Here is a 27,931-nt window from a genome sequence, read left to right as displayed (position 1 = left end):
GGGCTTGATCCCAGGACCCGAGCTGAAGGCAGACACTTAACCAGCTGAGCCTCCCAGGGGCCCCCATACAGATCTTACATATATACTAAGATATTTCATTTTTTGGGGGGGTGCTAATGTAAATGATACTGTGTTTTTAATTTCAAATTCCACTTGTTCATTATTGGTATACAAAAAAAAAAAAAAAAAAAACAACCTGACTTTTATATATTAAAACTTTGTATCCTTGTGGCCTTGATATAATTGTTCATTAGTTCTAAGAGGTGGTTTGGATTTTTAGATTTTTCTACATTAGACAACAGTTTCATCTACAAAGAGTTTTCTTTCTTCCCAATCGGTATGCCTTTTGTTTTCCTTTTCTTGTTTTATTGCATTAGCTAGAACTTCCAGGACAATGTTGAAAAGGAATGGTAAGGGGGTCATCCTTGCCTACAACTTGATTTTAGTGGGAATGCTTCAGGTTTCTCACCACACCTAATCATTTTTAATGTTCACTGTAACAGATCAAACATTTCAGTATATATATAAAAAAAGTAATTATCTTCACTTTCTACCTCATCTCTTTTGAGGAAACCCGTGTTAATAGTCTGGTGTCTCGTTTCACATCTTTCTTCCTCCTTTATCTTTTATATCAACACATGTAAATGTGTATAGGGTTTTTTATTTGTTTTGGTGCACAAAAATAGGGTGACCCTATAGACATTACAACTTACTGTTTTCATTTAAAAATATATCAGAGCTATCTTTCCAGGGCAAAACATATGGTTCTAATTTATTCTTTCTGGTGGCTACCTTGGACTCCAAAACATGAATACGCCGTATTTTATTCATATACTCTGTTGAATAGACATTGTATTTTGTCTTCTATTTTTTACTATTATAACAATACAGCACAAAATGTCTTTGGATGCACAAATACATGGATTAATATACAGGTTGAAAAGATTGCTAGCTCAAAGATGATAAACACTCTGCTAGACCTCACTTTCCAGAAGTATGCAGCATTTCAGTTCCCTACTCTCTGACCCTTATGCAACAGCCTATCTGCCCATAACTAATCCGCACTGGATATTACTCATCTTTTCAATTTTTTGCCAAATCGACGTGCAAAAAAACTACAACGCACTGTAGTTTAATATGCATTACCCTAAATGCTTATGAACTAAAGCAATTTTTATATATTTATTTGCCATATTCATTTCTTGTTCTGTGAACTTCCTCCTTAAATCCTACCACGGCTTGGTTCTTAAAAGGGAGAGCGTGAGGCAAAACTTAAGTACCGCTGCTTTATTTGAAGGTGCAGTATCAGCAGTGTGAGCAAAGGAAAAGCAAAACGAAACAGAGAAAGTTCGGCTGTACATCACCCAGCCGGCCTGTATTTCCTAAGAAGCCCAGCTAGTTCTCTGGCATACAGGGAATCTCTAACAGACACAATTTAAACACCAGGCTTTGGAAGAATCCGCTGGAGGAAGGGATGGAGAGGGAATTTATCTGCCAGCTGTCTTCTCCCTTGCTTTAAATTTTGATCATAACTCCATGGGACCTTAGCTTCCCCCTCCTTCTGGAAGATTATAGGATCTGGTCTTGTTAACAGTCCCCGGGGAAGTCAGGTCTTAGGCTTTGCAAGTGCTGTGCTTCACACAATTCAGAAAGTTGCTGAGGAACCACAGAGCTATTTTCCTTAGGTTTTTATTTAGAGACAGTGAAGCGCAGTGGCTAAGAGTTAAGAGCTTAGGAACTGGAGCCAAACTGTCTGGTTTAGATCCTGGCTAAAACATGCACTAGTTACACGGTCTGGGACAAGCTGCCCAAGAGCTCTGCGCTTCAGTTTCCATTTCCATAACAGTAATGGCCTCAAAAAACCGTGGTGAGGATTTGGTTAATATTCACAGAGCTTTAAAGCAGTGCCTGGCACATAGTAAGTTCTCTATGAGAGTGAAGTAAAATAAATAAAGCTACTTTAGTAAAATGAATTATGGAGTTTTTCTTTAAAAAAAAACACTTCTGGAATACACTGAAGTTTAATCAAAGAATTAGAGAGAATTTGGCTATAAAATACTGAATGCCTGGTTTTTAAAAATAGCAGCTCTTTCAGAACTTTTCTAATTTCTCTTATAGTTACGAGTCTCATAAGCTTTCTTACCCCTCTTGGGTCAAATTTATTAATATCTATTTTATTATAAAATCATCCACTTTGCTTAGGTTTTCAAATATATTACCGTGGAACTAACATAATACTGCTGATTCCTTTTAACTGTCTTTCATATAAAGGTAGTTCTGCTAAAAGAGTTTTCTGAAAATGCGAATTTGTTTCAACATGACTGGTAAATCACAGAACAACTGGAGCACAGCTCACACTTCACATCACTTCTACATGGTTTTGTCCAGAAGCACAAGATGAGCACAGAGAACAAACCAGCTTTGTAGGAGTACATAAGACAGAGACACATGTCTCCGACATCCAGGGCCACCCGGTGCGCCACCGTCGGACAGCCACACCGACCCACGTCTGGCATTAGAACTTGGCTTCGGATTTCAGAGAACCTCTCCCACCATTTCAAAATAACTCAGAGCTGCGATCCTTCTGAGGCACACTTCCATGAGCAAACTTCAGGTCTTTTTAAAGGGAGAGTGCCACAGGTACCATGTTTCCGTACTCCGTCATGCAGCAGGGCTAAACCTGTGTTACATGTTTATGAGCGTCTCGTCCTTATTCTTGAGGTCCCGCAGACTAAGCTGTATGTGTGTGAGTGTGCGTGTGTGTGTGCGCTCATGCGTGTGTTTTTAACAATGTTTTTGAGTACTGTGTTCCTAACCTCATTTTCCCCTAAGCCTTTTACAGCTTTTATTGTGCAATTCTACATAGTGCAGTGACTTTTCAAAACATGCTGCATTATAGCAGAAATGACTGGTTATATATATAATGTGGTTATACTTCTTTCCTTATGCTTAATATTATTACTGCTATTATTATTCTTATTGCTTGTTTTCCTACATGAGATATGCCAAGGAATTTATCTATTTTATCAGTACTTTCTAAAACTCAGCTTTTGGTTTTTATTGACTCCCCTTTTGTTTTCTCTATCTTTAATTTCAGGACTCATTTTTATAATTCTTTCTTCCAATCTTCTTGTGGTGTATTTTATCACTTTTGTATGACTTAAATTGAATGCTTATATTCACATGTATAACAATTTTTTATTTTAAGGTAGTATTTTAAGGTAAAAATCCCCTAATATAGGTTTGACTGCATTCCATAGGTTTTAATACAAAGTGGTTCTCCTTTAAAATGATTTCTGGGATCCCTGGGTGGCGCAGCGGTTTGGCGCCTGCCTTTGGCCCAGGGCGCGATCCTGGAGACCCGGGATCGAATCCCACGTTGGGCTCCCGGTGCATGGAGCCTGCTTCTCCCTCTGCCTATGTCTCTGCCTCTCTCTCTCTGTGTGTGTGTGTGACTATCATAAATAAATAAATTAAAAAAAAATAAAATGATTTCTGTGGGCAGTCCGGGTGGCTCAGTGGTTTAGCGCCTGCCTTTGGCCCAGGAGGTGATCCTGGAGACCCAGGATCGAGTCCCACGTCGGGCTCCCTGCATGGAGCCTGCTTCTCCCTCTGCCTGTGTCTCTGCCTCTCTCTCTCCCGGTGTCTCTCATGAATAAATGAATAAAATGTTTAAAAAATAAAATAAAATGATTTCTGTATTTTACGCATTTCAGGAATATATTTTACATATACTTATTTACTTTTTCAATTAGGACATTCCTTAGAATAAAATGCTTAATTAGCAAGCAGTTAAATTTATGGCTTTTTGTTGCTGCTTTCCAGTTTCTTTCGTTTATAGTTAGCAAACATACTATCTTTACTTTTCAAAATTTACTAAGATTTTTCTCTTAGTCAAGATATTCATGGTTTTGTAAATGTTCTATAGATATAAGAAAACAAATGCATTTTATCCAAAGTTCTAGATCTACTTGTATATCTATTCAATGAAATGATGATAGTTTTCAAATATTCTGTATTTTCACTTTTCTTGCCAACTCGAATTTCACATTCAGAAATAGATGTACTAAGAAATGTGCTTTTTTTTTAGAAATGTGTTTCATTTTAAATTTTTATTATTCTGACTATAAAAGTAATATGATACAGATAAATTTAACACTATCAGGAAGGAAAATTTAAATAGTCATACTTCTGCCAAACAGTGCTAATTACTACTAATATTTATATTATTTTGGTTTTCCATCTTTTCCCTTGTATTCATAAAAACACATTAGACTGGAATAGTAGTACCAGTGATAGTGTTCTGTAGCTCTCCTTTTTAACTTAACATTATTGCATGAGCATTTCAAATGTCATTAAATATTTTTTTAAAAAGGCATGTTTAATGGCCGCACGATATTTCACTGGATATTTCACTGGAAGGCTGCATAAGATTTTATCTAATTAGTCCCTGACTGTTAACATTTCTAGGACACCCACGTTTTTACTATTATAAAAATAATTGTTAAGATAATATTTATTATTATAAATAACCTTGTTTTCATGGTTATTTTCTTTGGATAGTTTTCTAGACATGTAGAGTTATGGATATAAAGATGCAAATACTTCTCAAGTTACATATGAACAACACTTTTTTCTAAATAGTTAATGCCAATTTGTCTCCTCTAACAGTGTACAAGATAGACCATTGTATTCAATGCCAGCCAATGTATATAAAAAAGTTGATATTATTCAGGCAAAAATAAAATTTTTAAAAACTTCACACATTAAAATGTTTATTAGCCCTTAGTATTTCCTTTTATGACTATTCTACTATCTACAGGATTTTAGTACTTTTCTTATCTATTTGCATATGCTTGTCATCAAGTGAAGATATTATCCTTCCTCTGTCATATTTTAAGCAACAATGTATTATTTTCTTTTAAAATTATTTAAATAGCTTTTTTACACCAAGAAGTTTTGAATTTTATGCAAATACTGTATTTTCCTTTGTGATTTGCATTGTTTTAAGCTTACAACATTTTGCCTGATAGAGACTGTTTATAAATGTCCACTCTAGTCATTTCTGATGTTTTGTTTCTCTTTTTTAAGGTGCTACTTTGTACATCAAAGCTGCTTATAAGACATGAGATGAGGATTAAAATCGATGCTTTTCTTTAAAGCAAGCCAACTGCTTTGGCACCCTTTATTTAATAACTTTTCTCACCCATGACTGACTTGTGATGTCTTCTTTCCCATATTCTATGTTCTTATATATAATTGGGTCTGTTTGGGAGTTACCTTACTCTGCTCTATTGACCTCCTCTTCTACTCTTGAGTCAAAATGAAAATGATTTAATTACTGCAGATATAAAATGTGTCTTAGCACAGAGGTAATGTGTCTCCTAGTTTCTCTTCTTAAAAAAATGTGGCTTGATGATTATTAGAATAATCTTTTTACATAAAAAGAAAAATCACACAAGAATTCTAATTGGAATTGCATTAAGCCTCTAAATTCAGGAAGAATTGACCTTCCCAAGCCTTCTTTTATGTACATTAGTATATATTTTTTTAATAATTTTCTTTGACTAAATTTCACATATTTCTTTTTGAGATCATTTTTTAAGAGTTCTGTCGCTAACTTCTGTGAATGGGATTGTTTTCCATTACTCAGTAGACCCTGAGTGAAGAAAAAGGCAGACTCACAGGTGTTACTTCTGGATTAACACTGGAAAAACAGTGATATCACAGTTGCCAGAGACACACTATGGATCCATTAAAAGCCTTGATTTGTGGCAGTTACAGTGAGGTGATCAATACCGGACAGAGTGCTTGGTTAAATGGGATCTTTAACTCAGTCGTAAGTCCAAAGGCAAAATGAAGCACTATGCTATGCCTAAGATTTAGAAGGAAAGGAAAAAGGCATGTTTCAGATCAAATTAAGCAGGAAAAAAAAAAAAGGCAAGACAGGTTAAGGTCCCATGTTATAGGCTATTATTAACAGCCAGTGCTTTAAGCTGAAGGTGGAATAAAGAATATAAATGGAGTAATACTATTAAGCTCCTCTGTACATTTGTCAACACGTTTTCTACTCTTCTTTGTCTCTTTGAATTCCTATGAAAACCAGGTCCTCCATAATGAGTCCACCAGAAGGTCGTATTACTTTACTTGGGCAACATCGTACTGCAGAGAGAAGTTGCCAGAATGCCCTGTCATCAGCGAGTGCACAACAGGGCCCGTGCCCGTGTATACACACGCCATTCTCAACTCTCGTGTCGCAGGTTTCACAAGAACAGTAATTCCTTTCTATTGGTTTCTAAGAATTTACCTGCCACGTAGTTACCACGGCTCTTGTTTGGTAACGGAGGTCACCTCACCTGAGTCAAGTCGTTACTCAGTTTTTTGTAGTCTGATTAGAGGTCAACAGACAGTACTTTGTATTTTCACTAAAATGAAAGCTATGGTCTTGTTTTCTGGGGATCCTTAGATGCCTACACCTCACAAGTTCCCATGGTTGTCCTGGACTCTTCTATGAAATTCAGGGAGACTATAACCCATGGTGCTGTGACGTAGCTTCTGCTTCCACCCAGAGAACCAGGCATGACAGGGGCAGAGTGAGGTCCCGGTGCTGGAAGGACTTAAAGCGTCTGCAGCCCCCGCCAAGACACGCAAACTTCACACACATGTCAAGGTGGCAGCCCCCACGCTGGGCCAAGGACATTTCCTGACCAGTTTCCCTCCTCCCTTCCTCCCTCTCTTCCTTCTTCGCTCTTTTTCCCCCAAAAGTAATGTTCAACCACTGCAGAATACAAGAACTTGTTAGCAATCAATAATAATTAGGTTAGAAGGCAATGGGCTTGGCTCCTCTGCTATTTCCATGGTCACCTTAACTCTTCAGTAGGAGTTTACAGTAAAGGACAGCTACATGGCTTCTAAGCTCACAATTAAGTATTAAGGTGCAGTGAAAAAGGTCCTAAAGAATTCCAATAACAGAACCACAGTACCTTCTGCATAAAAAATATATACATCAATTTTTAGTTGCTTGCTTTAATTGAAAGTTTGCCAATGATCTCCTGTTTCTTAAAATATAGCACTACTTTAGGGAACAGAAACATATTCTAAAATTAGATTATTAACTATGATTCTTTGTTGTGTTTGTTGTGTAACAGAGCATATACACTGATTTAATGCTTGATAAATCTAATTTTTATGAAGAAAACGGAATTAGAGTCTCCGTGTAAGTTTTCCTCTCCTCCCAGAAAAAAATACATTTCAAACTCTTAACCTAGCCCAGAAGCAGTAAGAATAAAAGGAGGAATGATGTCATCTTCTTAACTATCCAGCAAAAGCATCACAAAGACAGCTCTGAGGTACTCCGATGTGTACCTATGTGAAGTCACTAAGAGAGAGAGGAGCCAGGCATGTAAGAAGCTTTGTGAACACAGAGGCGCTACATTCCTGGTTGGAAACAAAGGTGTCTCCATTCTGTATCTGCCTCCATAAAAGAGAAATTGATTTGGGAACGCAAACTGGTGCAGCCATTGTGGACGACAGTGGGGAGGTTCCTCAGAAAATTAAAAATAGAGCTACCCTATTAATCACACTGCTGGGTATTTACCCAAAGAATATGAAAATACTAATTTGAAAAGATACAGGCACCCCTCTGTTTATTGCAGCATTATTTACCGTAGCCAAATTATGGAAGCAGCCAGGTGTCCATCAGCAGTTGAATGTACACACACACACACACACACACACACACACACACACACACACTGGGATATTATTCAGCCACAAAAAATAATGAAATCTTACCATCTGCAACAACATGGCTGGATCTACAGGGTATAATGCTAAGCAAAATAAGCCAGAGACAGACAAATACCATTTGATCTCAACTCATATGTGGAATTTAAGAGACAAAACAAATGAACAAAGGAAAAAAAAAGAGAGATAAACTAAAAAGCAAACTCTTAACTATAGAGAACACACTGATGGCTACGGGAGGGGGGAGGGGTGAAATAGGTGATGGGGCTAAGGGCACACTTCTCATGATGAGCATGAGTAACATATGAACTGCTGAGTCGCTAGATGGTACACCTGAAGCTAATATCGCACCACGTTAACTACACTGGGATTAAAATAAAGGAAGGGGAAAAAGGAAATCTAGTCTTCCATATCACTGCCAATGATGTTTATGAAACCCTCAAGGAAAGTTGCTTATGAATTTTAGTGACTTTTGCAGATTAAATACTAAATATGGATTAAAAAAGAGAAAGAAATTGATTGAAAGCTGAAATCTTGTTGGAAGGCCCAATATTGGTAAAACTCTCATTTTGTATTTCCATATAAAATTCATTCTGCATCTACTTTAGAAATGTTCAGAAAATTGTCAAATATATTACTTAAGGTCTCAATGGTTAATTTACATGAAGGTGACTGATTTTTTTTGTGTGGTAAAAACACATAACAAAGTCACCATCTTAATCATTTTAAAGTGTTTCATTCAATAGCGTTAAGTATATTCATATTGTTGTGAACACGTCTCTAGAATTTTTATCATTTTGCAAAACTAAAACTTTATACCCATTAAACATTAACTTCACCTCCGTCCTATCCTTGCTTCCTTGGTAACCACTTTTTGCTTTCTGTTTCTTTGATTTTGTTTCTTGTTTCTATGATACTTTAGATTTTTCTTATGACTGGAATCATACAGTGTTTATCCTTTTATGATTGGATTATTTCACTTAGCATAATGCCCTTGAGGTGCATCAATGTAGCATGTGATAGAATTTCCTTTTTTAAGGATGCATGATATTTTACTGTATGTACATATCACCTTTTCTTTCTTTTTTTTTTTTTTAAAGATTTTATTTATTCATGAGACAGAGAGAGAGAGAGAGAGAGAGAGAGGCAGAGACCCAGGCAGAGGGAGAAGCAGGCTCCACACAGGGAGCCCGACATGGGACTCGATCCCGGGTCTCCAGGATCCCACCCTGGGCTGAAGGCGGCGCTAAACCACTGAGCCACCGGGCTGCCCTGAATCACGTTTTCTTTATCCATCAACCTTTCAAAGGACATCTCCTGGGCTGTCCTCAGCTCTTGCACATTGTAGATCATGCTGCGATGATCTCTTGCAGATCTTGCTCTGAATTCTTTGGGGGCATATATTCATCAGTGGGATTGCTGGCTCACATAATAATTCTATTTTTAATTTCTAAGGACCTCTATACATAAGAGGGTGACTGGTTTTAAATTCGGTGTTTGAAAGCTACTACTACCTTTAAAACCACCTTCTTTTTTATTGTTTGGTTTCAGAAGGAACGGTGCCCCCGTTTTGCCTTGGCTCTCAGGTAGTCCAGAATCAAAGTCCATCTTAATTGTACAAACCGTGCTGGTCCTGTGATGTCCCTATGTGTGTGACCCAAGGTGCCACGCGGCACTTGGCTGCCGGGAACTCAAGCCAGTGAAGGAGAGAGGATTCAGGGCAGAGACGGAGGCCACACAGGGCAGCCCCCCGGCCCCTGCGGCTGCACTTGCCCACCCTGAGTTCCTCTCTGCCAGGCCCGGGGCTCCTCCCTGGGACCTGGCACCTCCGTGGCCTCTTCCTCCAAGTGTAGCCTCTAGGCCTCGACCGCACGGTCTCTTCCGACCCTGCGCTCCGGGCCGCACACAGCCCAGCCCAGCCCAGCCCAGCCGCGACTCTGCAGGGGACCCTCCAGCTCACCTCCCCCCGCCGCTCTCCTGGTACTTCCAGGCGCACACTCACGGCGGCACCGGGCCTTGCGCTGAGCGTCCGCTCCCAGTTCGGTCGGTTAACACTCAGAGAAACCGCGGCCGTGGGCTACGAAACCCGGCCGCTCCATCCTTCCCGGAGGCCACGCAGGACCGTCTCCCACCACGGAAGAGGCCGAGCACGACAGACACTGTGCGCTCCATCCTGACACGACCACATGTGTCCCCCCACACGCTCCAACGCGCCTCTCACTCACGGCTCTCGCCACATTTTGCTGCACACACACAAGTATGTTCCCTGGTCTCGATGCCAAATTTTCTTTTCACTTTTAGTTTTTAATTTAAATTCAATCTAATTAACATATGGTGTATTATAAGCTACAGAGGTAGAATTTAGTGATTCATCACTTGCACGCCACACCCCATACTCTCCCTTGATGCCCACCACCCGGTCACCCCGTCCCCCCGCCATCTCCCTTCAGCAACTCTGTTTCCTAGTTAAGAGTCTCTTACGGTTTATCTCCCCCTGTTTTCCTCTCATTTTGTTTTCTCTTCCCTTCCCCTATGTTCATCTGTTTTGTTTCTTAAATTCCATCACTTTTAGTTTATTACATATATTCTTCCAAGCTTCCACAAAAACTTTCTGAAATCAGATGGAACATATTAATAAACAGAAACTCCGCAATGATAAAAAAACAAAACAAAACCTAATTTTACAGAAGTTGACCCTATTTTGAAGGCTGTTTTTAATCTATAAAATTGCAGTGTTTCAAAATTATTGAGAAATTTAGAATTTTGAAATGAAATTCCAGGAAAGTAGTGTCTTCTGCTCAAATATTTAAAGGGGAGGAACCTTCATTTCCTAATCCTTTTATAAAAGGCAAAATGTCCCAAGGCCCGCCCTTCCCATGGTTTCTAGCTGTCCTTTCCCGCGGATGAAAAGGAGGAGGTCACCAGTCCATGGGGTGAGGACCAAGGAATCTCCCCCTTACCCGTGGGGTTCTCATCTGGTCCCTTCCTACCAGTATGTCTCGTGCGCTCTCCAGACTTGCTTTCAATAAGTGCTATTATTTTTCCTTCCCACACAAGTTCTAAAAAACTAAAGTCCTGTCATTCTTATGTCTTACTCATATGACTGTCTCCACACTTCATCAATCAGTGACCTAAAATATCTACCTCTTTGCTGTCTTTTTGTTTAAATTAGCATTTGTCAAATTCTCTGGTTCTTTTTACTCTTATAAAAATTATTAAGGACTTTATGGATTGTATCTATTGATATCATTTTAGAAATGGACACTGAGAAACTTAAAATACTAATTCGTTAAAATAATAAAATGTTTAACAGTCACATAAATCATGCTATTAAAATATCTATATCACAAAACAAAAAAAATTAAGTAGAGAGAGTGGCACCATTTCCCATTTCTGCAAATCTCATTAATAGAAGATAGCTGGATCTTCATATCTGCTTTTGCATTCAATCAGTATTTATTAGAAAATGAGAGTTAAAAAAGGCAAATAACATCCTACTATTATTATGACAACAGCTCTAACCTTGTGGACCACAGTTTGAGAACTGCTGGTTCGGTGACTGACCTGACTTTTGGTTTTGATTAACCCTATTTTCAGATTCTGACAGCGTGCCCTGCAGAGTTCAAAGAATTATTCATTCGTCTGTGTATGAATCATGACAAGGGGCTTCTCTGGCTCCCGAACGCTGGAGCACTCTCTCCACCCGGGAGCTGGAAGGGTAGGTGCCCCTTTCCCCTCCTCTCAAACGCCTAATGACCCTGATCTGTTCTGACCACACGTAGTCTAGAGGGGGGAGGAATACGCTAGCTGCAAACTCCCAGCTCAGCTCCACGCTCTGTCAGAAACCCCCAGTCATAGTCCCAAGAAGACGACACAAATGTCACAATGCGTGGAAGTAAGAGAAAAGGTAACTGAGGTCTGTGTAGCAACAGCAGCTTTTAGCCTCTCTGGTTTCAAAATATCACCTACAAAGAAACCCAAATTGAGGTCTACAAATTCTTTTCCATAAACTTTCGTTCGAGTTCAGGTTCACACACAAAAGGCAATTTCAAGGTCTTTCCACACAAACTGCAGGGCTGGCTGCTTCCTCTCTAGGTCGGCCTGGGTGATTAACGGTTTACCTGTCCTCATCCTTCTTTAGCTGGACGGGAACACATTTTGTGCTTTCCTACCCTGAGCCTTCCAACGCCGACTGCAAGTAACCAGATGCGGTTGGTCGTTGGACAGTATCTCTCCCAAGGGGATGGCAGGGGGAGAGTAAAAGAAAAAGATACCTGGGTTTAAAAGCAACTTTCAAGGCTGCCTCTGGCAAATTCCAGAATCTTAAGGACAAATAGTCTTGGAAGTTATTCGACAAAGGGGGAATATCCTGCTTCAGGCCAAAACCTGAAGCCAGAACACTGATGCGTGACACAAAGAAAGTTGCTGAAGTATATCCTACACCCCATGACCCCACGGACAGCGGAAGAGCCTGCACCTTCTCAGTGACAGCTGCACACAAGTTCTCCTGTAACATTAAACAGCAAATTACAGGAGAGATCAGTTTGTATAATGTCTTGTCGCCCATACTTATTTCTTAGGCTCAAAACTTTGGGCAAAATTATTCTGAACAAAAAAGCTGCCTGCTGAAATTGGAAATTGTTTAGAGCTGATGTCACGAAATTTATGAGCCTGACAGTCAAGGCTGGCAACCAGTGCTCCTACTTGTGAAAGCAGCTGCAAGTTGGGATCTTTGGTTGCTAAGCTTTGTTATTTCCTGGAATTCTGGAGTTTGTAAGGGGTCTCAGAGATGGCCTAGCACAGTGACTCACTCTTCTGGTAAACTGATGTCCCGAGATACTAAGGGACTTGTCCCAGGTCACCGGCTTACTGGGTTGCACAGCCCAGGCTTAAAACATGGGTCTGTCTCTTTAATTTTTTTTTAATCTACTGATCTTCTGATTCAAACAAACCTCAAACAGTCTCTTCAAAAGGATCCTGACACCCAGGCGAACATCTCATTGAATTGCCGTGAGCAAAGGAAAACATTACACTGCAGATTCTGAAATCACCAGATTCTTCAGAAACCCAGATGACAATCCACTAGGACAAACATGCAAGGAAGGCACAGAGCACACTAATGACATTTGCCCCGCCATCAGCCCCACACCCCAGCCCGACACCTGGGAGGGGACTGACTGGCAGGCGGCGGGCACCGGCAAGGACGCCGGCCGTGCACAGCAGCAGGTCGCTTCCCCTGGCGGAGGACGATCGCGCCCGGAGTTATCGCCGCCAACCGCCGCTTCCCTGCACCCCGCCGCTCCCGCACGTCTGGCCGTCGGGTCCTGACCGTCCCTCCTGACCCGCGGCCTTTCCAGTGCTTCCCCCGTGTCCCTGCTGGGGGCCTGCGCCACGTCCTGCTACCTAGCCCTGGCACTGGTTTCTCGTCTCCCAGGAGACGGTTCCCGTTCTCCGATCTCCAGGAGAGGCTCGACGGTCTGCGCTCTCACCATCACTCATCGGACAGAACGGGCCTCTCCGTCGCTGAATCTCGGGAGGCTGCGGATCTCGCACGCTATTGTACAACCTCATTAAATTAAAGCTATCCTCGATCACCTCGTTTTACCTTTTCTTGTGGATTTTAAGCTGAAAGGGATAGAAGCTTTTGTTTTCTCCACGGTGTCTTCCACAGGTCAGCAGTGTTGCCAAAAACATATGAAAACAAATCAATAAATACTTATACATAAAGAAACATCCATTCTTTAAAAAATATCAAGTCAAGACGTAAGTGTACGACTATCAACACCCTGCCTCAGGCCCTTTGCACTTTGGCACCTCAGGCTTAAACATTCTTCTCCCAGATGTTGGCGGGTTCACTCCCCCAGCCTTCCAGTCCTCTGCTCAGATTACACCTCCTCGATGAAGCTTGGCGCGTCCATCCTTCAGAAAACTGCAACTCGTCTCCTCCACCCCTCCTTCACGTTCCCAATCCCCTACTCTGCTGTTTCTCCCGTAGCCTCTCTCCCCTTCCAACATACAGAAGTTACCACAGTTTTGCTTACTGAAGGCAACCTACACGAGGAGAGGGGCTGGGGCAGGGAGAGTGGTCACTGATGGATCTCAGACACTCAGAACCCTGACTGGCACACAGACGTCACTCAACAGACGTTTCTTTAAAGAATTGAATAAAAGAATTCAAACGTTATTTTAAGGAAATTTTAAGTTATTTTATGTAAAATGTTATTTTGAGCTCATTATTAATATACTTTGATATACGTGGAAATAATAATATAAATAGGCTATACGTATTACAAAGTATAATATTTTTTAGTAATGGCTACAATAAACATATTTACCCAGAGTAGGCATGAATGAAAATGTACAATTACCAGTCAAATAATTTTTATTTTTTTTATTTTTATTTTTTTAATTTATTTTTTATTGGTGTTCAATTTACTAACATACAGAATAACCCCCAGTGCGGTCACCCATTCACTCCCACCCCCCGCCCTCCTCCCCTTCTACCACCCCTAGTTCGTTTCCCAGAGTTAGCAGTCTTTACGTTCTGTCTCCCTTTCTGATATTTCCCACACATTTCTTCCCCCTTCCCTTATATTCCCTTTCACTATTATTTATATTCCCCAAATGAATGAGAACATAAAATGTTTGTCCTTCTCCGACTGACTTACTTCACTCAGCATAATACCCTCCAGTTCCATCCACGTTGAAGCAAATGGTGGGTATTTGTCGTTTCTAATGGCTGAGTAATATTCCATTGTATACATAAACCACATCTTCTTTATCCATTCATCTTTCGTTGGACACCGAGGCTCCTTCCACAGTTTGGCTATCGTGGCCATTGCTGCTAGAAACATCGGGGTGCAGGTGTCCCAGCGTTTCATTGCATTTGTATCTTTGGGGTAAATCCCCAACAGGGCAATTGCTGGGTCGTAGGGCAGGTCTATTTTTAACTCTTTGAGGAACCTCCACACAGTTTTCCAGAGTGGCTGCACCAGGTCACATTCCCACCAACAGTGTAAGAGGGTTCCCTTTTCTCCGCATCCTCTCCAACATTTGTGGTTTCCTGCCTTGTTAATTTGCCCCATTCTCACTGGTGTGAGGTGGGATCTCATTGTGGTTTTGATTTGTATTTCCCTGATGGCAAGTGATGCAGAGCATGTTCTCATGTGCATGTTGGCCATGTCTATGTCTTCTTCTGTGAGATTTCTGTTCATGTCTTTTGCCCATTTCATGATTGGATTGTTTGTTTCTTTGGTGTTGAGTTTAATAAGTTCTTTATAGATCTTGGAAACTAGCCCTTTATCTGATATGTCATTTGCAAATATCTTCTCCCATTCTGTAGGTTGTCTTTGAGTTTTGTTGACTGTATCCTTTGCTGTGCAAAAGCTTCTTATCTTGATGAAGTCCCAATAGTTCATTTTTGCTTTTGTTTCTTTTGCCTTCGTGGATGTATCTTGCAAGAAGTTACTATGGCCGAGTTCAAAAAGGGTGTTGCCTGTGTTCTTCTCTAGGATTTTGATGGAATCTTGTCTCACATTTAGATCTTTCATCCATTTTGAGTTTATCTTTGTGTATGGTGAAAGAGAGTGGTCTAGTTTCATTCTTCTGCATGTGGATGTCCAATTTTCCCAGCACCATTTATTGAAGAGACTGTCTTTCTTCCAGTGGATAGTCTTTCCTCCTTTATCGAATATTAGTTGCCCATAAAGTTCAGGGTCCACTTCTGGATTCTCTATTCTGTTCCATTGATCTATGTGTCTGTTTTTGTGCCAGTACCACACTGTCTTGGTGACCACAGCTTTGTAGTACAACCTGAAATCTGGCATTGTGATGCCCCCAGATATGGTTTTCTTTTTTAAAATTCCCCTGGCTATTCGGGGTCTTTACTGATTCCACACAAATTTTAAAATAATTTGTTCTAACTCTCTGAAGAAAATCCATGGTATTTTGATAGGGATTGCATTAAACGTGTAAATTTCCCTGGGTAACATTGACATTTTCACAATATTAATTCTGCCAATCCATGAGCATGGAATATTTTTCCATCTCTTTGTGTCTTCCTCAATTTCTTTCAGAAGTGTTCTATAGTTTTTAGGGTATAGATCCTTTACCTCTTTGGTTAGGTTTATTCCTAGGTATCTTATGGTTTTGGGTGCAATTGTAAATGGGATTGACTCCTTAATTTCTCTTTCTTCAGTCTCATTGTTAGTGTATAGAAATGCCACTGATTTCTAGGCATTGATTTTGTATCCTGCAATGCTACCAAATTGCTGTATGAGTTCTAGCAATCTTGGGGTGGAGACTTTTGGGTTTTCTATGTAGAGTATCATGTCATCGGCGAAGAGGGAGAGTTTGACTTCTTCTTTGCCAATTTGAATGCCTTTAATGTATTTTTGTTGTCTGATTGCTGAGGCTAGGACTTCCAATACTATGTTGAATAGCAGTGGTGAGAGTGGACATCCCTGTCTTGCTCCTGATCTTAGGGGAAAGGCTCCCAGTGCTGCCCAATTGAGAATGATATTTGCTGTGGGCTTTTCCTACATGGCTTTTAAGATGTCGAGGATTGTTCCCTCTATCGCTACACTCTGAAGAGTTTTGATCAGAAATGGATGCTGTATTTTGTCAAATGCTTTCTCTGCATCTAATGAGAGGATCCTATGGTTCTTGGTTTTTCTCTTGCTGATATGATGAATCACATTGATTGTTTTACGGGTGTTGAACCAGCCTTGTGTCCCAGGGATAAATCCTACTTGGTCATGGTGAATAATTTTCTGAATGTGCTGTTGGATCCTATTGGCCAGTATCTTGTTGAGAATTTTTGCATCCATGTTCATCAGGGATATTGGTCTGTAATTCTCCTTTTTGGTGGGGTCTTTGTCTGGTTTTGGAATTAAGGTGATGCTGGCCTCATAGAACGAATTTGGAAGTACTCCATCTCTTTCTATCTTTCCAAACAGCTTTAGGAGAATACGTATGGTTTCTTCTTTAAACGTTTGATAAAATTCCCCTGGGAAGCCATCTGGCCCTGGACTCTTGTGTCTTGGGAGGTTTTTGATGACTGCTTCAATTTCCTCCCTGGTTATTGGCCTGTTAAGGTTCTCTATTTCCTCCTGTTCCAGTTTTGGTAGTTTGTGGCTTTCCAGGAATGCGTCCATTTCTTCTAGATTGCCTAATTTATTGGCGTATAGCTGTTCATAATATGTTTTTAAAATCGTTTGTATTTCCTTGGTGTTGGTAGTGATCTCTTTCTCATTCATGATTTTATTAATTTGAGTCTTCTCTCTCTTCTTTTTAATGAGGCTGGCTAATGGTTTATCTATCTTATTAATTCTTTCAAAGAACCAACTCCTGGTTCTGTTGATCTGTTCCACAGTTCTTCTGGTCTCGATTTCGTTGAGTTCTGCTCGAATCTTTATTAACTCCCTTCTTCTCTTGGGTGTAGGATCTATTTGCTGTTTTTTCTCTAGCTCCTTTATGTGTAAGGTTAGCTTTTGTATTTGAGTTCTTTCCAGTTTTTGAATGGATGCTTGTATTGCGATGTATTTCCCCCTTAGGACTGCTTTTGCTGCATCCCAAAGATTTTGAACGGTTGTATCTTCATTCTCATTAGTTTCCATGAATCTTTTTAATTCTTCCTTAATTTCCTGGTTGACCCTTTTATCTTTTAGCAGGATGGTCCTTAACCTCCATGTGTTTGAGGTCCTTCCAAACTTCTTGTTGTGATTTAGTTCTAATTTCAAGGCATTATGGTCCGAGAATATGCAGGGGACAATCCCAATCTTTTGGTATCGGTTCAGACCCGATTTGTGACCCAATATGTGGTCTATTCTGGAGAAAGTTCCATGTGCGCTTGAGAAGAATGTGTATTCAGTTGAGTTTGGATGTAAAGTTCTGTAGATATCTGTGAAATCCATCTGGTCCAGTGTATCATTTAAAGCTCTCGTTTCTTTGGAGATGTTGTGCTTAGAAGACCTATCGAGTATAGAAAGAGCTAGATTGAAGTCACCAAGTATAAGTGTATTATTATCTAAGTATTTCTTCACTTTGGTTAATAATTGATTTATATATTTGGCAGCTCCCACATTCGGGGCATATATATTGAGGATTGTTAAGTCCTCTTGTTGAATAGATCCTTTAAGTATGATATAGTGTCCCTCTTCATCTCTCACTACAGTCTTTGGGGTAAATTTTAGTTTAACTGATATAAGGATGGCTACCCCTGCTTTCCTTTGAGGGCCATTCAAATGGTAAATGGTTCTCCAACCTTTTATTTTCAGGCTGTAGGTGTCCTTCTGTCTAAAATGAGTCTCTTGTAGACAGTAAATAGATGGGTCCTGCTTTTTTATCCACTCTGAAACCCTGTGCCTTTTGATGGGGTCATTAAGCCCGTTCACATTCAGAGTTACTATTGAGAGATAAGAATTTAGTGTCATCATGATAACTATTCAGTCCTTGTTTTTGTGGAATGTTCCACTGAACTTCTTCTTAAAGGGGAATTTTAAGAGGCCCCCTTAAAATTTCTTGCAGAGCTGGTTTGGAGGTCACATATTCTTTTAGTTGCTGCCTGTCTTGGAAGCTCTTTATCTCTCCTTCCATTTTGAATGAGAGCCTTGCTGGATAAAGTATTCTTGGTTGCATGTTCTTCTCATTGAGGACCCTAAATATATCCTGCCAGCCCTCTCTGGCCTACCAGGTCTCTGTGGAGAGGTCTGCTGTTACCCTAATACTCCTCCCCATAAAAGTCAGGGATTTCTTGTCTCTTGCTGCTTTAAGGATCTTCTCTTTATCTTTGGAATTTGCAAGCTTCACTATTAAATGTCGAGGTGTTGAACGGTTTTTACTGATTTTAGGGGGGGATCTCTCTATTTCCTGGATCTGAATGCCTGTTTCCCTTCCCAGATTAGGAAAGTTTTCAGCTAGAATTTGTTCAAATACATATTCTGGCCCTCTGTCCCTTTCGGCGCCCTCGGGAACCCCAATTAAATGTAGGTTTTTCTTTCTCAGGCTGTCGTTTATTTCCCTTAATCTATCCTCATGGTCTTTTAATTGTTTGTCTCTTTTTTCCTCAGTTTCCCTCTTTGCTATCAACTTGTCTTCTATGTCACTCACTCGTTCTTCCACCTCGTTAACCCTCGTCGTTAGGACTTCTAGTTTGGATTGCATCTCATTCAATTGATTTTTAATTTCTGCCTGATTAGCTCTAAATTCTGCAGTCATGAAGTCTCTTGAGTCCTTTATACTTTTTTCTAGAGCCACCAGTAGCTGTATAATAGTGCTTCTGAATTTGCTTTCTGACATTGAATTGTAATCCAGATTTTGTAACTCTGTGGGAGAGAGGACTGTGTCTGATTCTTTCTTTTGAGGTGAGGTTTTCCTTCTAGTCATTTTGCTCAGTGCAGAGTGGCCAAAAGCAAGTTGTATTGGGAAAAGGAGAAAAAGAGAGGAGAGAAAGAAGGAAAGAAAAGAGAAAGAGAAAAAAAAGGGAAGAAAAAAAACGGAAAAAAAAAAAGAAAAAGAGAAAGAAAAAGAAAGGAGAAAAAAAAGGGGGTGGGGGAAGGAAACAAACCAAAAAGCAAAACAAAACAAAACAAAACAAAACAAAACAAAAAAAGGAACCACCGGGGAGTATCTTCTGATTCTGTGTACTTTAAGTCCCTTGGCTTCTCCTGGAAGTTGTCCGTCTAGCGGGTGTTCTGGGGGAGGGGCCTGTTGTGCTGATTTTCAGGTGTTAGCACTTGGGGGAGCTGCTGTGCCCCTGCCTGGTGCAGGGCTCGGTGGGGGTTGTTTACCCCGTGAGGCCGCAGGAGGAACAGCCCCAGTGGCGGGGCAGCTCTGGAAACCTGGATTCAGCCCCCGCAGTAACTCCAGAGCTCTCCGTCTGCAGGGCCTGGAGGCTCCGGGGCGGGGCCGCTGATCTGCTCAGCTGGGGCAGGAGCGTCCTTGCTGTCCTGGGCCCTCCCGGCCTCTGCCTGTCCCGGGGGAGGCGGGATCCTGGGCTGTGTCCCGGCGCCCTGTGCTCCGGAGCCTGCGCTGTTGGATTCGCGCTCCCGCCCCGCAGCCCCCTCCGCGGAGCCGCCGCCCGAGCCCCTCCGAGCTGCTCCTGGAACCGCGCAGCCCCCTCCGCACGGAGCCTCTTCCTCTGCCCGAGCCCCTCCGAGCTGCTCCCGGGGCCGCGCAGCCCCCTCCGCAGAGCCGCCGCCCGAGCCCCTTCAGCTGCTCCGGGTCCCGCCGGTCCCGCCGTGCGCGCTGCAGCCCTTAGGGAGCTCGGCGCACTCTCCTGGGCGCGCAGTTGCTGTTACTGTCCCAGGGAGCCCGAGGGCATCCTCGCCCTCCTGGGTCCTGCTCCACCTCCCCCGAGCCCCTTTCCCCCGGGAAGGTCGGTGCAGCTCCTGCTCCTCCGGGACGGGGCTCTCCTGTCCTGGGGACACTCGCCCCGGCCTCAGCCCGGCTCCTCGCGGGGCCCCTCCCCCTTGGAGGCCTTTGTTTCTTTATTTCTTTTTCCCCGTCTTCCTACCTTGATAGAAGCGCGAACTCTTCTCACTGTTGCATTCCAGCTGGTCTCTCTTTAATTCTCAGGCCGAATTCATAGATTTTCAGGATGACTGGAAGGTTTTCTAGGTACTTTAGTGGGGACAGGTGACTTGGGGACCCTACTCTCCCGCCATCTTGCCCCTCCTCTCAAATAATTTTTAAAAAGGATAGAGAATGAAAATGTACAATTACCAGTCAAATAATTTTAAAAAGGGATAATTTTTAAAAAGTAACTGCCATGCTATTACTATTTGTAATCAATGTCAAATGTACTTTTTAAAAAATACTTATTTATTTGAAAGTGAGAGGGAGAGAGAGAGAGGGAGAGAGGGCGGGCCAGGTACAGACACACGAGGTGGGGAGGGGCGGGGTGGGGGGAGAGAACCTCAAGCGGACTCCACAGTTATGGAGTTTTTGGCAAAACTGCTGACCTGTGGAGCTGCTGAGCTGCCCTGAGCTGGACTCGAGGCTCGATTTCAGGACCCCGAGAACATCACCTTAGCTGAAACCAAGAGACAGACACTTAACTGACTGAGCCACCCGGTCGCCCCAATGCCAAGTATACTTTTGACCGAAACTTCACGACTTATCTTTGTTTCACTTCCCAGGTCGATAGGAAACCATAATAAGGTCCCGCTCTTTTAAAAACCTGAGATATAAGACATATAACGTTATATTAGGTTCAGGTATACAACATAAGATTCAACAGTCGTACATATTGTGATGTGCTGCTGTACACGGTGAATTATTTCTAACCATGGTCTCTCTGCTAAAATGTTCAATTACCTTCAGCCTGAACATTACTCAAACCAAAGAAAGTGCAGATAGCTAGTCATAAGCACAAATAGCGTTATTACACATAAAACCCACTTTTACTGGCCCCCAAAAAGGTGCTCACATGAAACAAAGTGGCTTAAAATTATGATTTTAGAAGATTATCTGTAGGGGCCCCGGGGTGGCTGAGTCAGTTAAGTATGTGACTCTCAATTTCAGCTCAGGTCATGATCTCAGGGTCCTGAGAAGGAGAGGCTGGCTCAGCATCAGGCTCCACGCTCAGCAGGGTCTGCATCTCTCCTACACCCTCCCGTGGCCCTCCCCCACACGTGCTCTCTCTCTCTCAAACAAATAAATCTTTAAAAAAAATAAGTTCTGGGCAGCCCAGGTGGCTCAGTGGTTTGGCACCGCCTTTAGCTCGGGACCTGATCCTGGAGACCCGGGATCGAGTCCCGCGTCAGGCTGCCTGCATGGACCCTGCTTCTCCCTCTGCCTCTCTCTCCGTCTCTCATTAATAAATAAATATAGTCTTTAAAAAAATAAAATAAAAAAACAAAAAAATAAGCTCTGCTTTAAAAAATTCTCTTTGAACTTAAATGGCAAATAATCATGTAACAAATCATACTCTTTAATTTAAATAAAACTGTTAACCCCATCAAAAAGTAAATTAAAGTTCATCTCTTCTTGAACAGAATTTCTGCTACAGAAGTAATACCATTTATTAAGGCCTTTATATAAATGATCTCTTGTAATCCTCATAAAAATCCCAAGAGGCACATGTGATTATTCCCAATCTACAGGGAGTAAATTAAGGTTCATGTAAAGTTAACCAACCTGCCCATTATTATGCAGCTAAAAGACGGGAGAGCTGGAGTTGAGATGCAGATTTCTCTGGAGGCCAAGTGGTCACCTCAACACCAGGACGCCCGCCCCTGATGTGCGAAGGCCAAGCGTGTTGACCCCCACAGCAGAGAGCAGAAGGAAACAAGAACTTCTAGAAGGCCAACCCGACGGTCAGAATGGAAGGAAAGGAGAAAGAACTTCTGGACAGAAATGCAAATGGAACTGGTTGGCCTTGATTCCTCCAACAGCGACTACCAAGGTTCCAATCTGTGGAAGGCTCTGCAGCGGGCACTCCAAGTGGCCGTGCCTTTACCACGTTCCCAGCCTTCGAGCTGCTCAGGCCCACGAAGGTCAGGAAAACAAGGCAATTTAGCACTTGCGAAATGACTCCCATGGACCAGTCCGTCTCAGGAACTGCAGACGTTATCTTATTTAATCCACAGTCTTATAAATGAACCTGCACGTAGGCTGAAGGCATCACAAGGTGCTGGCGTGCGAGTCTGAGCTCAGCGCTATGAGGACCCGCAGGGAGACCCTTTCACCCTGCCCTGGGGTACAGCGGGCTTCTCCTAAGAATGGGTTTGGGGCCCGCAGCCCATTCTTACAGGTGGGAGAGGAGCTTCTCAAGGGACGGGAAGCTGGCCATAGGCAAGGGGACCCCGTGTGCACGGGCACTGATATGTGAACCGAGCAAGTGTGATATCAGGGTAGGAGGGCTGTGACAGGTGAGGCTGAAGGAATGGGCCGGAGCTGACAGGTGTGGGGCTCACCCTTCGGAAGCTGTTGAGTCTACACCCAGAGGAGTGGTGTGATGGCAGCAGGACGCGGAGTATGTGATGGCGGGAGCTGGTGACCACGGACAAGAGACGGCAGGACCGACGTGGAGCTCAGAGCAGCAGCCCAAGCGAAACGTGCAGCAGACAGAGATTGTTTTTTTAAAGATTTTCTTTATTTGCTCATGAGAGACAGAGAGAGAGGCAGGGACCCTGGCAGAGGCAGAGGCAGGCTCCCCGCAGGGAACCCAGTGCAGGACTCGATCCCGGGACCCGGGGTCACAGCCTGGGCCAGAGGCCGACACTCCACCGCTGAGCCCCCTGGGGGCCCCTGGACACAGAGATTTTTAAGGAACCAGTGGAACGGAGGCCGAGGAAGTATGCAGGGCATTCTGACGTCAGCGGGCGAGGGCCGCGAGCGCTGCGAGGCTGGAGGGGAGACGCGGCCCTGCCTCCTGTTGTGGGCTGGCCAGGCCGTGGAGCCTGCCCCAGGGGGGAGGCGGGGAGGGAGGCGCTGGGCCCCGGGGATGACCTCCCGCAGGTGTCCTGGCCGCGGCCGGAGGGCAGGGAAGTGCACAGAGTCGGCATGGGGCTCAGGGGGCACTGAGGGGAGCGCGAGGCAGAGGCTCAGGTGGCTCCGCGGGGCGCACGGACACAGCAGCCGCCCCCCAGCCTGGCCCTCCTCCCACCTCCTGGGCCCTGGGGCGGGCGGCCCTGCCCCTCTGCAGCCGTGGCTGACGCTCCGGGCGCCACAGGCCCGCTGGCAGGTCCTTGGGCCCCCGCACGCCGGGAACTGACAGCAGGGCGGCTGCCGGTGGGGGGCGAGGGGGCGGGCACCAAAGCACGCGGGGCACCCGCTCGGGATAAGCACCTCTCCTTGGCGGCGGCCCGCCGGGGACCCGGGGCACAGCTGGGCACCGAGCCCCCGAGCCCCCGGCCCGCGCTCCCGCACCTCCCTCCCTCCCCTGTCCCGGGATCGACCCCCCTCAGGTCTCTGCCTCTGGGTGTCCCAGCAACAAGTACACGCATGTCCAAGCAGGGCCGCGTGGGTCGTGCGAGCGGGGCGGCGGGACGAGCAAGGAAAGCTGATCGGCCTCCCGCACCCGCCACGGCCCCGGTGGCCCGGGCTTCGCAGCAGACCGTGGCAGGCGGCCTGGCGGCCCGCGTCCTGACGGGCCATCGGGGGCTCAGGGGACACCTTCCATGGGGACCAACCCGGAAGCGCCCAACGGTCCCTCTGGCCAGACTGTGCCGGCCAAGTGCAGGGCCCTGCCTCCCGCGTTCGAGCCCGCTGCCCATGGAAGGCAGGCCAGCAGGCTGCGCGGCCGTCACACCGTCACACCGGGCGCCGCGGGGCCCGGGACACACAGCTGGGTGGCCGGCGGGTCGGGGCGCCCCCCACAGAACCCAGCGTCGGCCGCACCCCGAACCCGAGGGCACCGGGAGCATCGGCAGTGAGGCCCGCGTCCCCACGTTCCAGCTCTCCCTGGGAGGAGGCTCCAGCGGCCACGATCCAGAGCAGCAGACGCGCCCGGACGTCGTGGCAGACAACTGGCAGCGCAGCGTTGGCCCAGCAGAGACGGAACCAGGAGGTCCGAAACCCCAGAAGCACCGACAGGAGGGCCACCGCGAGGACGCCTCCTCCCTGGAGCGGCTCTAAGTCACCGGACGTGGATTTTCACCGTCTGCCTGGTCACCTCCAGCGGGAGACGCTGCTGTCGCCGAGGCAGATGATATGGAAAGGAGCTCAAAGTACGGAGCACGTGACACGCATGGGCGCGGTCCTAAGGTCGAGAACCACATCAGATCATCCTCACGACGACCCGGGAGACAGTCATGACGATTATCCCTGTTCTCCAGCAAAGGAAACTGAGGCACAGAGTACAGCAACCTGCCCGGGTGGCCCCGTGACACAGAGCTGTGGCTGACGTCCAGCCGACGGACTCCAGCGCCTGTGGTCCTCACCTCTAGGCCCCGTCCACGCAACAGAGGACGCTAATCCCCGCACTCACTTGGCCGTGATGCTTTCCAGCGCGCTTGCACCGACGCCCTGGGCGGAGCAGCAGGCACGGAGCGGCGGCCCCGCGGACACAGCCCTGCCGGGAGCTCCTGCTCAACAGCCACGGCCACCCAGTGATCACGCCAACCGGCGTAAAACGGCAGCGACGACACGGCCCAGGGGACGGGCCCGCGGCCCAGGAGCACCCACACTCAGGGATGGGGCCTGCTGGGGCCAAGGGGGTGCTGCCTGAGGCAGGACACTGAACCTGCAATGTGACGGACGGGCTCAGTGGGCCCGGAGAGCTTCGGGAGCCAGGGCTCGCCGGGGCACCGGGTCCACGCGCCCACGGAGCTGCTGAGCGGGAGCGGTGGAAAAGCAGCCCTGGGCGCCTGGTGCCCAGCGGCGGAGCAGCTGCTTCGGCTCAGGCCGTGACCCCGGGACCCGGGATCGAGTCAGGGAGCCTGCTTCTCCCGCTGCCTGCGTCTCTCCCTGGGTGTCTCATAAATAAACGAATAAAATCTTTTTTAAAAAAATAGGAACAACAGAAAGTAGCTGCGGCTGAAACTCCAGAAGGGAGGGCGCCGAGCTAAAGGAGGCAGTGGAGGAAAGGCCCAGATCCCGCAGGGGCAGGGCCCACGGGAGACTCGGAGCCCGTGCCCAGGAGCAAGGGAAGCACTGAGGGGCCTGGCAGGGGAACGGCAAGGTCAAGCACGTATCTTGAACATCCTCCCACCGCCAGTATGGAAAGTGGACTGCAGGAGGCAGGGTGGGCACGGGAGGACCCGCACGGAGGCCCACCATGGGGCCCGGAGCGGACCGGGAGGAGGGTGCGGGCAGGGGTCGGGGGGAACCCGGCAAGGTTAGGACCCGGGAACCAGTCAACAGGAAATACGGAGGAAGCGGAACGTCAGAGAATAGCTCCGCACAGAGATCAACACGTTGGGGCCACTGTCACATGGGCGCCAACAGAGCCCCGCCCCAGGGACGACAGCCCAGGGAGGGGAAGCTGAGCCAGAGCTGGCTAACGGCCTCCGTGATGAAAACGGACCGGCCAGAAAACGGGGGAAAGCCGGGGGAGCACAGGGCTGTGGACGCAAATCAGGAGACTATTTCAGGAAGAAAGACAAGAGCTAAATGCTGCAGGAGGCCAAAGACGACAACCTAAAAATGTCAGCAGGTCAGGCCCCAAGGAGATCTCGGACACGCCAGAGCCGGAGCGGGGGTGCAGAGTCACGGGGACGGGTCCTGGGAGGACTGCGACTCTGGGACAGAACAGAGCTACGATGTCTTTGTTCTCATTAAAACAAAACAATAACGGGCGCCTGGGTGGCTCAGTGGGTTAAGGACCCGACTCCTGATAAGCTCAGGTCATGATCTCAGGGTCGTGAGACAGCCCCACATGGAGCTCTCTGTCCGCGGGGAGGGGGGCTTGGCACTCTCCCTCTCCCACCCCCGCCTCTCCCTGCTGTGTGATCGTGCTCTGTCTCTCTCAAATGAATAAATAAATAAAATCTTAAAAAAACAAAACAAAAACGGCCTGGGTGGCTCAGTGGGTTAAGTGTCTGCCTTTGGCTTGGGTCATGAACTCAGGGTCCTGGGATCGGGCCCTGCATGGGGCTCCTTGCTCAGCGGGGAGCCTGCTTCTCCCTCTCCTTCTATCCCTGCCCCCTACTTGGGTCCCCCTCATTAAATAAATAAATAATGCTTAAAAAAAAAAAACAGAAACCAATGCGCAGGATCCAGGGAGGAGGCAGACATTAGAGAGGTTAGACTAAGAGAATGTCACTTGGAACATGATGCGCTCATTAGCTCCCAGCCATGGCCTTTCTGGAACACAGATACACCACTTGATGTGCTCAAGAGACGAGGACGACCGCCATCTGAATCAGTAATACCAGGTCCCCGGGAGGACATCCTTTGTGGCAGATCACGTCTGGAGATGACGGGTAAGCGATGTCAACCTACCATGTGCTACACTGCATCTCCTCAGCACCCGATTTAAGACACAGAGCAATCCAGGAGTTCCTACGGACACTCACGCTGCAGAATCCACGTAAAAGTGGGACCAAGAAGCGCTTCGAAAGTCCGTAACCGCAATGGAGATGCCACAAAATAATCCTGGGCCAAAGAATGCCCTTGGCATCTGCATTCACTACTACTTGACTGAGTTTTAGGAACAAAAGAGGACAGGATGACACGCACGATGACATAACTGGAGGAGAGAAGCTGATCCTTGAGACGTGCTGAGAGGTCTGTGACCCACACAAAACCCTAATGACGCACTAACGCCCACCCCAACAGGAAGCACGGTCTTTGACAAAACCACCTTCAGTGAATTACACTGGATGAGCACACGGTAAGCTGCCGGCACGTCGGCACCCCAGGCCCCGTCCTGCTAAGCAGAGAAACAGTTCCTCCGTGAGTATGGACGCCGGAATGCACCAGGATCTCTCCCGCAGGAGCGGCCCAGCTGGATGCTCAGCACAGGTAGCAGCTGACCCTCGGTATTCGCAGGCTACCTGTCACCACCGAGAACACGACGTCCCACGTGCGCTCATTACAACCACAGGAAGAAAGAACTCACCCAAATCATCTTGTTACATTAAAGGCTCAAATTCTTTTCTTCTTCTTCTTCTTTTTTTTTTTAACATCTTTTTAGCCATGGCTAAATGCATGGAATAACACAAGCCTCCAATCCATTAGTGACCATCGTGGGGCAACTCCCTGCAGCTGGGCTTAGTGGCACGGAAAAAAAAATTAACTTGGTATCGTAAGAGGAGAATCCTAGCTCTGCCACCAGTTCTTAACACGTGACCTACAATACATCACAGTCTAGGGGAGGGTGGCATTAGCTGTAGAAGAATGAAGGTCCCTTTCAATTCTACTATCTCCTTGTCTCCTCCAAGAGGATGTTGAATCACCTTCTTTTAATATCGTTGGATACTTCTTCCCGGAGGCATCATGGTGCATAGTCACCAAACTGCTTCCTAATCAACGGTTAGAACACGGTAAGGAGACACTGTGCGTATAGTATTATCAGGTATCCTGGGTTGAACAGTGTCTTCCCTAAATTCATGCCCATCTGGAACCTCAGGATGTGATCTTATTTGGAGCAAAGGCCTTTACAAATGTAATTAGTTAGGATGAGATGATTCTGGATTACGATGAGCTTTTTTTTTTTTTTAAGATTTTATTTATTTATTCATGAGAGACCCAGAGAGAGAGGCAGAGACACAGGCAGAGGAGAAGCAGGCTCCCTGCG

The 27,931-nt window shown here is 45.5% G+C and overlaps 1 protein-coding gene and 1 long non-coding RNA gene across 6 annotated transcripts in view; one reads left to right on the top strand and one right to left on the bottom strand.

Moving 5' to 3' along the window:
- The window catches only part of WDFY2 (WD repeat and FYVE domain containing 2), a 162,222-nt gene that overhangs the window by 49,883 nt on the left and 84,408 nt on the right, over positions 1 to 27,931 (bottom strand). The window lies entirely within an intron of this gene.
- Positions 10,591 to 13,930, top strand: LOC140608445 (uncharacterized). The gene is made up of 3 exons (XR_012010482.1): positions 10,591 to 10,679; positions 11,344 to 11,464; positions 12,708 to 13,930. It is a non-coding gene; the product is annotated as an uncharacterized lncRNA (long non-coding RNA).

This window comes from Canis lupus, chromosome 17, assembly GCF_048164855.1.
Source record: "Canis lupus baileyi chromosome 17, mCanLup2.hap1, whole genome shotgun sequence".
Taxonomy (NCBI): Eukaryota; Metazoa; Chordata; class Mammalia; order Carnivora; family Canidae; genus Canis; species Canis lupus.
Note: the sequence above shows the minus strand (reverse complement) of the source record. Positions and strands in the feature narration are given on the sequence as shown.